Here is a 7,071-nt window from a genome sequence, read left to right on the forward strand (position 1 = left end):
GGGCAGTTCTTTACCTTCTGCTTTTTCTTCACTTACTTTATTCTTTTTAAATTATTTCTGGATTCAGGTACGTTATAATTTATCCTGCACTTCTCTGCCACCACCGACATAGTCCCACCCCCATGCTTCATGAAGGCTTCTTCTTTCCAAACAACTGGATCCAGGGGAATGCCTCACTCCTGCAGCCAGCATTCCTGCTTTGCCCTCTCGTTCTATAAGGTCATCTGGCCCTGGCTGGTAGCTATAGCCACAGGCTTATGAGAAGGCCTCTTGGCTTGAATCTTATGTAAGTTGTCCTTTCTAAGATCTTGAGTTGACATAATTAATTTGACCAGGTGGAGTTGTGAAAAGAGCACTGAACTTCAGGGAGCTGAGTCCTAGTCTAGACTATGTCCTTAACTGCCTGTGTATGTTCTCCAGGCTACCTCACTGACCCCTGTGACCCTCAACTATACCACCTGTTTCTGCTCTTTCTGTGCCCAGTACTCTCGTTGGGGCAGCAGCAGGAGAGGGGCCCTTCCTACCCCTCTCCCAGCCTCTCCACCAGGGTCTCCAGTGGACAAGTTAAGAGAGTCACCTGTCCAAACTTTGTGCAATACTTACTGGCTACTTGATTTCTAAATCCCCTGCTACCTAAACCACGATTCCACCGTCAGTCAGACAGGTTTCACTCACTGACTGATTTTTACAGTGAATGATTTAGAAACTCCCCTGGGCCATCAGTTTTCCCACAGTGCCTACGTACCACCTGAAAACAGAAATGCACACAGATTGTGATAACCATTCCCATTCTAGCTATGCAGTGGGACATAAAGAATAGGCATGATAGATGTAGAACCCAATGGTCAGATAAATTAAGGCACACATCAAAACTAAGACTCAGACCTTGGTCTTTTGACTCCAACACTGAAGCTGTTTCTACTCTGTTCCACTTTACTCCATTGTCAACTGTTATCATTTGTCTGATGAGATTCAAGACTTGAAGACATGTCAGTGTTCCAATCAGCTTTCACTCTGACCCTTATATACATACAGACAACTTTATCCTCTGCCTGAAGTCTTGTATTTTCAATCCTGAACCAAATTACTGATTGATTCATTGATCACTTCATTCACAGAATATTCATTTGGTTCTTACACTGTGTTAAGGATAAAACTTCAAGGATCTAACTGCACATTACCCTTTTGTTCTTTTTACCCATTGCTCCTTTAGGGCCATCTCACACTGCAGATAGTTACCTAAAATGCAAATCCACTTGTTTCATTCTCTTGCATAAAATTCCTCAAAGTTACCACTGCCCTTAGGATGAAGTCCAAACTCTTTAATTTGAAGTATAAGAGATGCAAATTCTGGCCACTGCTTCCATCCCCAGCCTCTTTTCTAGCCCTCCTTCCGCTTGTGTTCCAACAAACTTAGCCACTTTCAGATCCCCATGGTCCTTCACGTTTGCAATTCTAGGGTAAGTACTGTACACTCTACCTGAACAGTTTCACCCAACCAGTTTTTACCTTGGCTTTGGGGGTCAGCTTGAGATCCCCTCTTCCAGGAAGTTTTCTTGACTCTAGTGTTTGGGTTGGGTCCTTTCTACATCATTCTAACACCTGTACTTTTCCCTGTCATAGCACTTATCACACTATATTGTCATTGTCCGTTTACTTCTCTGTATCTCCCACTTGCCAGTGACCCAGGAACCGTATCAGTCTTGTTAACCATTGTTTACCTATCACAATGCCAGGCACACAGTGTGCATTCAATAAATATTTATTCAGGTGACTCAAATCACACTGAATGGAGTTAACTCTTGGTGTACCTTGTGTGCTCTGGCTTCTCCCAGACTCTGTCCATGGCATTCTCCCTCACCTCCCAACATACAGACACACACTACACACACACGCCCTGCATTTCTGTTAGGCCTTTTCTTCCATTCTTCGCCTAGTTAAAGGCCAAATCCTAGGCTTTCATCTTCTTCCTCTGACCTCCTTTAGTTCTCCTTGATGCCACCTCCTTGGCCTCGGGGCTGCATTATAGTAACTTTATGTTTGTGTGGAAACTCTCTGAAAACAGAGACTATCTTGGTTACTTCCTTGCGTGGTTCATTTGTCCAGGAGGGGGAAAATTGCACAAAGTAGGTGTCCTATCAACATCTAGTGGTTAATTAACTGATTTGCTGTAAAGCCATGTCAACTCCATGGAGCCTATCTGATTCTGGCTCCAAGAAAGAATTAGTTGATAGACAGAGATTGCCAAAGGGAAAGGTCTTTATACTGATTTTTATAACCATCTGAACTCCTAGTGGGGGGAAAATGCAGGTATGGCTTATCTTAGTGTGTCATTCATTCATTGTCAGGATTCTACTATATGCTGGGAGTGGTTCTAGGCCTTGGAAAGAGAGCAGAAAACCAGACAGTTTCTGGTTTAGGCTGATGGGAAAGAATTTTCCTAGCAGAGTACCTTGCATATTGCACCCCTCAATAAATATCTCCAGAGTAAAGGAATGAATGACCCTCATGGTCACAGCAACAAATCTCAAAAGAAGAAACCAATATATTTTTAAGTCATATTTATTTAAAAACATCAAAAACTAACATTTTGTCTTCCATTAAAAAAGCCTCAACAATAGAATGTTAGTGTGTGTTATTCGGCTGAGGTTCTATGGTCTTGGGTCTTAAGAGACCAGGCCTTAAGAGTCTAGGCCTCTGTAGGAAACAGGCAGCCTGGTCTCACGCTCCTTCTGAAAGAACTCCAGCAGCTGAGTTCACAGCAGTGGGCCTGGCTTGGTTTAAGGAAGCAAAAGAGAGAGAAGTGGTCCTGACACGCATCATGCCCACAGACACGTCAGATTAAAACGAGCATCTCACCTTGACCTGGAAAAAGGGGGACTCAGGTACCAGGTGTGATGGGTTGTTCATTCAGCACTCTTAAGCCAACACGTTGGGGTGTTTAATCAGCTAGTTCTTATAATATCATACTGATTTTACAGTCATCTGTTGTGAAAAGCAAGGAACCATCTGCTTGGAGGAAACAGGCGGTTCCAGGTACTTCCTTGTTGCTTAGTCAGAGGACAAGTGTGATGAGGACTGTTCGTGGCCAAGAGGAGAAGAGGGCCCCAGCCAGGACTCACATGGCAGGAACAGCAGCATGTAGGCTAACGTTGCTTCTCATTTTTAAGTCAAAATTCTATTCTAAACACAAGTTGTTTTTTTCTCAAAATCCACAATCTAAAAACTTTACTTAAAATTATTTTATTTTTATAGTTAAGTGGATTTTGAGCATTTCTAAAGTTAGACTGCTGTCTTTGTTTTCTTCCTGCATGTAGGTTTTTATTGGAAACACAAGGTAGTCATAGGAACAATGGTGGCTAGATGCTTTCTGGCCTTCCTTTGGGTGAACAGACTCTGTCAAAGAGCTGTAGAGATTGGGGTCTGGTCTGGGTTCCCTCCTCAGAGCTTCCTCATCACAGGCACAGTGAAGGCATTCTGTGATTTGGCATGTCTCCTTAAGTGTTATGTTCTCTGTTAGAATTCTGTCATTCTAGACAGTGTGGCGATTCCTCAAGGATCTAGAACTAGAAATACCATTTGACCCAGCCATCCCGTTACTGGGTATATACCCAAAGGATTATAAATCATGCTGCTATAAAGACACATGCACACGTATGTTTATTGCGGCACTATTCACAATAGCAAAGACTTAGAACCAACCCAAATGTCCATCAATGACAGATGGGATTAAGAAAACATGGCACATGTACACCATGGAATACTATGCAGCCATAAAAAAGGATGAATTCATGTCCTTTGTAGGGACATGGATGCAGCTGCAAACCATCATTCTGAGCAAACTATCGCAAGGACAGAAAACCAAACACCGCATGTTCTCACTCATAGTTGGGAATCGAACAATGAGAACACTTGGACACAGGAAGGGGAACACCACACATCGGGGCCTGTCATGGGGTGGGGGGAGAGGGGAGGGATAGCATTAGGAGATACACCTAATGTAAATGACGAGTTAATGGGTGCAGCACACCAACCTGGCACATGTATACATATGTAACTGCACATTGTGCACATGTACCCTAGAACTTAAAGTATAATTTAAAAAAAAAAAAAAGAATTCTATCATTCTGGAAGCCTGCAGACAGGTACGTTTGATGACATTTCAGTGGGGCCTTCAGGAGACATGCAGAACTTATGATCGGGGCATCCATAAACATGTGCTGTGAAAAGAGTGCCTCCTGAGATTGTGTTCAGTGGCCTTAGGTTGCGAATGGGCTCAGTGGTTACAGTTTGTGAGGACAGGAACCATGTTTTCCTACACGGTGGTATTCCCCACAGCACTTACTACAGGGTTAGGTGCTTAATAGCTGGTGAAGTCATCAGGCAAGGTGGAAGACACGACGTGCAAGAAGTGTATCACAGCCACTCCACTGGCCACACCCCTGCCCATCTGGTCACACAACTTCCTTAAATAACTGCTTCTCAGGCAGGCCTTGCTCAGGGCCAAAGTCAAGGGAGCCTCAGAGACAAGAGTTTGAACACTTCCTCTCATGAAAGGACTTCAGCTCAGGGATTTCACAGAGTCAGTATCTGCTTCACAATTGGTTTCAAGTTCTGATCCCCCATCTTACTAAACGTGTAATCTGGAATAAGCCACTGGCCCTCTCAGAACCTGTTTCATCATCTGTGAAATGGGAATGCAAACACAAGTTTCACCAGCTGTCTTAAACCCAAATGAGATAATGCATAACTACAAAATGATATACAGATGAGGTTGACTGTACTATTCTTATTCCTTGGTGGCATTAAAGGTTTTGTTTTTCATAATTAGTACTTTTTCTTTGAATGTGTGGGTGGTAGATGCAATTGGAACCCTTTTGCAACTCTTCATGGTTGGAAAGTTATCTAAAGTTGCTAATCAGACCCTTTGCTAATGTAAATTCTATATAATGAGACACTGCTAAACACCCATTCATTTTAACTTTCTCATTAAAAAGGATGACATAGAAACCCTTCTTTGTAGTCAGTATAGATGTATTTCCTCAAAGTGAATCATTAAACTTAAGGGTTTTGTCATGTGAGGCCTCTGAAAATTGTACAATATTAGAAACATCAATGTCTGTGTTTAATAAACTTACTGGTAGCTTTACTGTGTTGAATGTCTCTACCTAATTTTGTTTGTTTAAAACTTTGCTTTTGGAAATTTAGCCCTTCAACTTTTCTTTGACAAAATCTTGGAATGAACTTCTGATTTTTTTTTTAAAAAACTGCTTATATGTAATATTGTAAATGAGTTCACCACTTGAAAGTAATTTACTTAAATAATGAGATTTAATTTTAAAGCCTTTAAATATCAACACATTTTTATTTAAAATTTGATATATATGGCCTTTCCTGTTTAAAAATGCTGATGTAACAAAAACTGAGATAGCTTTTTTACTTTTTATTACAATAAATACGTAAAATTTATTTATAATAAATACATAAAATTTACTTACAATAAATATGTAAAATTTATTTACAATAAATACATAAAATTTACTTACAATAAATACATAAAATTTATTTACAATAAATACGTAACATTTATTTATTCGACAAGTTTATTAATGAGGATGGAGTTTTTGTTTTTGTTTTGCTTTGTTTTCTAAAAAAGGACGAAAACACCCCCTTTCCTTAGGTGTCCCGTGTCCCGCGATTCCTCCTCCCTGGTTGCTGCGTCCTTGGCTGGTGTCAGAAAAATGGCTATAAACTTCCTAGTACATGAGAAGATCTGGTTCGATAAGTTCAAACATGACGTTGCAGAAAGGAGATTCTACGAACAGATGAACGGGCCTGTGGCCGGTGCTTCCCGCCAGGAGAACGGTGCCAGCGTGATCCTCCTGATACTGCCAGAGCCAGAGAGAACATCCCGAAATCCCTGGCCGGAAGCTCAGGCCCTGGGGCGTCTAGCAGCCCCAGTGGAGACCACAGTGAGCTCATCCTCCGGATTGCCAGTCTGGAAGTGGAGAACCAGAGAGGCCCGGCTGAACGTGCTGGAGAAGAGCTTGCCCGGCCACCAGGCCACAGCCCCGCAGACCCAGCACGTGTCTCCCATGCGCCAAGCGGAGTCCCCGGCCAAGAAGCCAGCCACAGCAGCAGAGGATGACGAGGACAATGACACTGACCTGTTTGGCAGCGACAGTGAGGCAGCACAGCTGCGGAAGGAGCGGCTGCAGCAGCAGGCAGAGAAGAAGGTCAAGAAGCCCGCGCTGGTGGCCAGGTCCTCCATCCTGCTGGACATCAAGCCTTGGGACGGTGAGAGGGCCATGGCCCACTTGGAGGCCTGCGTGCGCTTCATCCAACTGGACTGGCTGGTGTGGGAGGCCTCCCAGCTGGTGCCCGTGGGCTACGGTATCTGGAAGCTGCAGATTCAGTGTGTGGTGGAGGACAAGGTGGAGACAGACTTGGGGGAGGAGGAGATCACCAAGTTTGAAGAGCGTGTGCAGAGTGTCGACATGCAGCTTTCAACAAGATCTGAAGCCTGAGTGCATGTGTGTATGCATGTGTGCGTGAGGCCCTGCTACAGTTAAACACTGAGACGGGCAAAAAAAAAGAAGGGATGAAACAAACTTAATGAGGCTATTAATGGTAACCTGGTTACTTCTAAGGAAAACAAAAATGCTAATACTATATTATTTATGTGCATGATTTATTAACAAGGGGAAACTGTTTTTACCTTTATGTAGGAACTGATAGTGAGCCCAGTATGAGCAGAAGATGTTAGACTTATAGCTCAACTTTAGGTTTTTCTCCCTGTCATGAAAAAAAATAAAACAGAGTTCTGAATTCAAGACTTGCATTGTAAGTATATTAAGAAGTGACTTGAAGAACTGTAACCTAAAAGCAGTTCCTTTTCAATTGTTGCTCTGTAGTTAATGTGTAGTTACAGATTTGAGAGCTTCCACATACTTTTCTCTCACATTCCTAAATAATGCTCTAATTATATATTCATATCTGGACTATGAAAATACTTTTATATCTGTATAATATTTACTCAATATACTTCAGTAATACTTTTTAAGCACTTGC

The 7,071-nt window shown here is 42.4% G+C and overlaps 1 pseudogene; it reads left to right on the forward strand.

The window, feature by feature from the left end:
- Positions 1–6,833, forward strand: part of LOC103879147 — a 118,067-nt pseudogene extending 111,234 nt beyond the window's left edge.
- Positions 6,834–7,071: the final 238 nt, after the last annotated feature.

This window comes from Papio anubis, chromosome 15, assembly GCF_008728515.1.
Source record: "Papio anubis isolate 15944 chromosome 15, Panubis1.0, whole genome shotgun sequence".
NCBI classification, from domain to species: domain Eukaryota; kingdom Metazoa; phylum Chordata; class Mammalia; order Primates; family Cercopithecidae; genus Papio; species Papio anubis.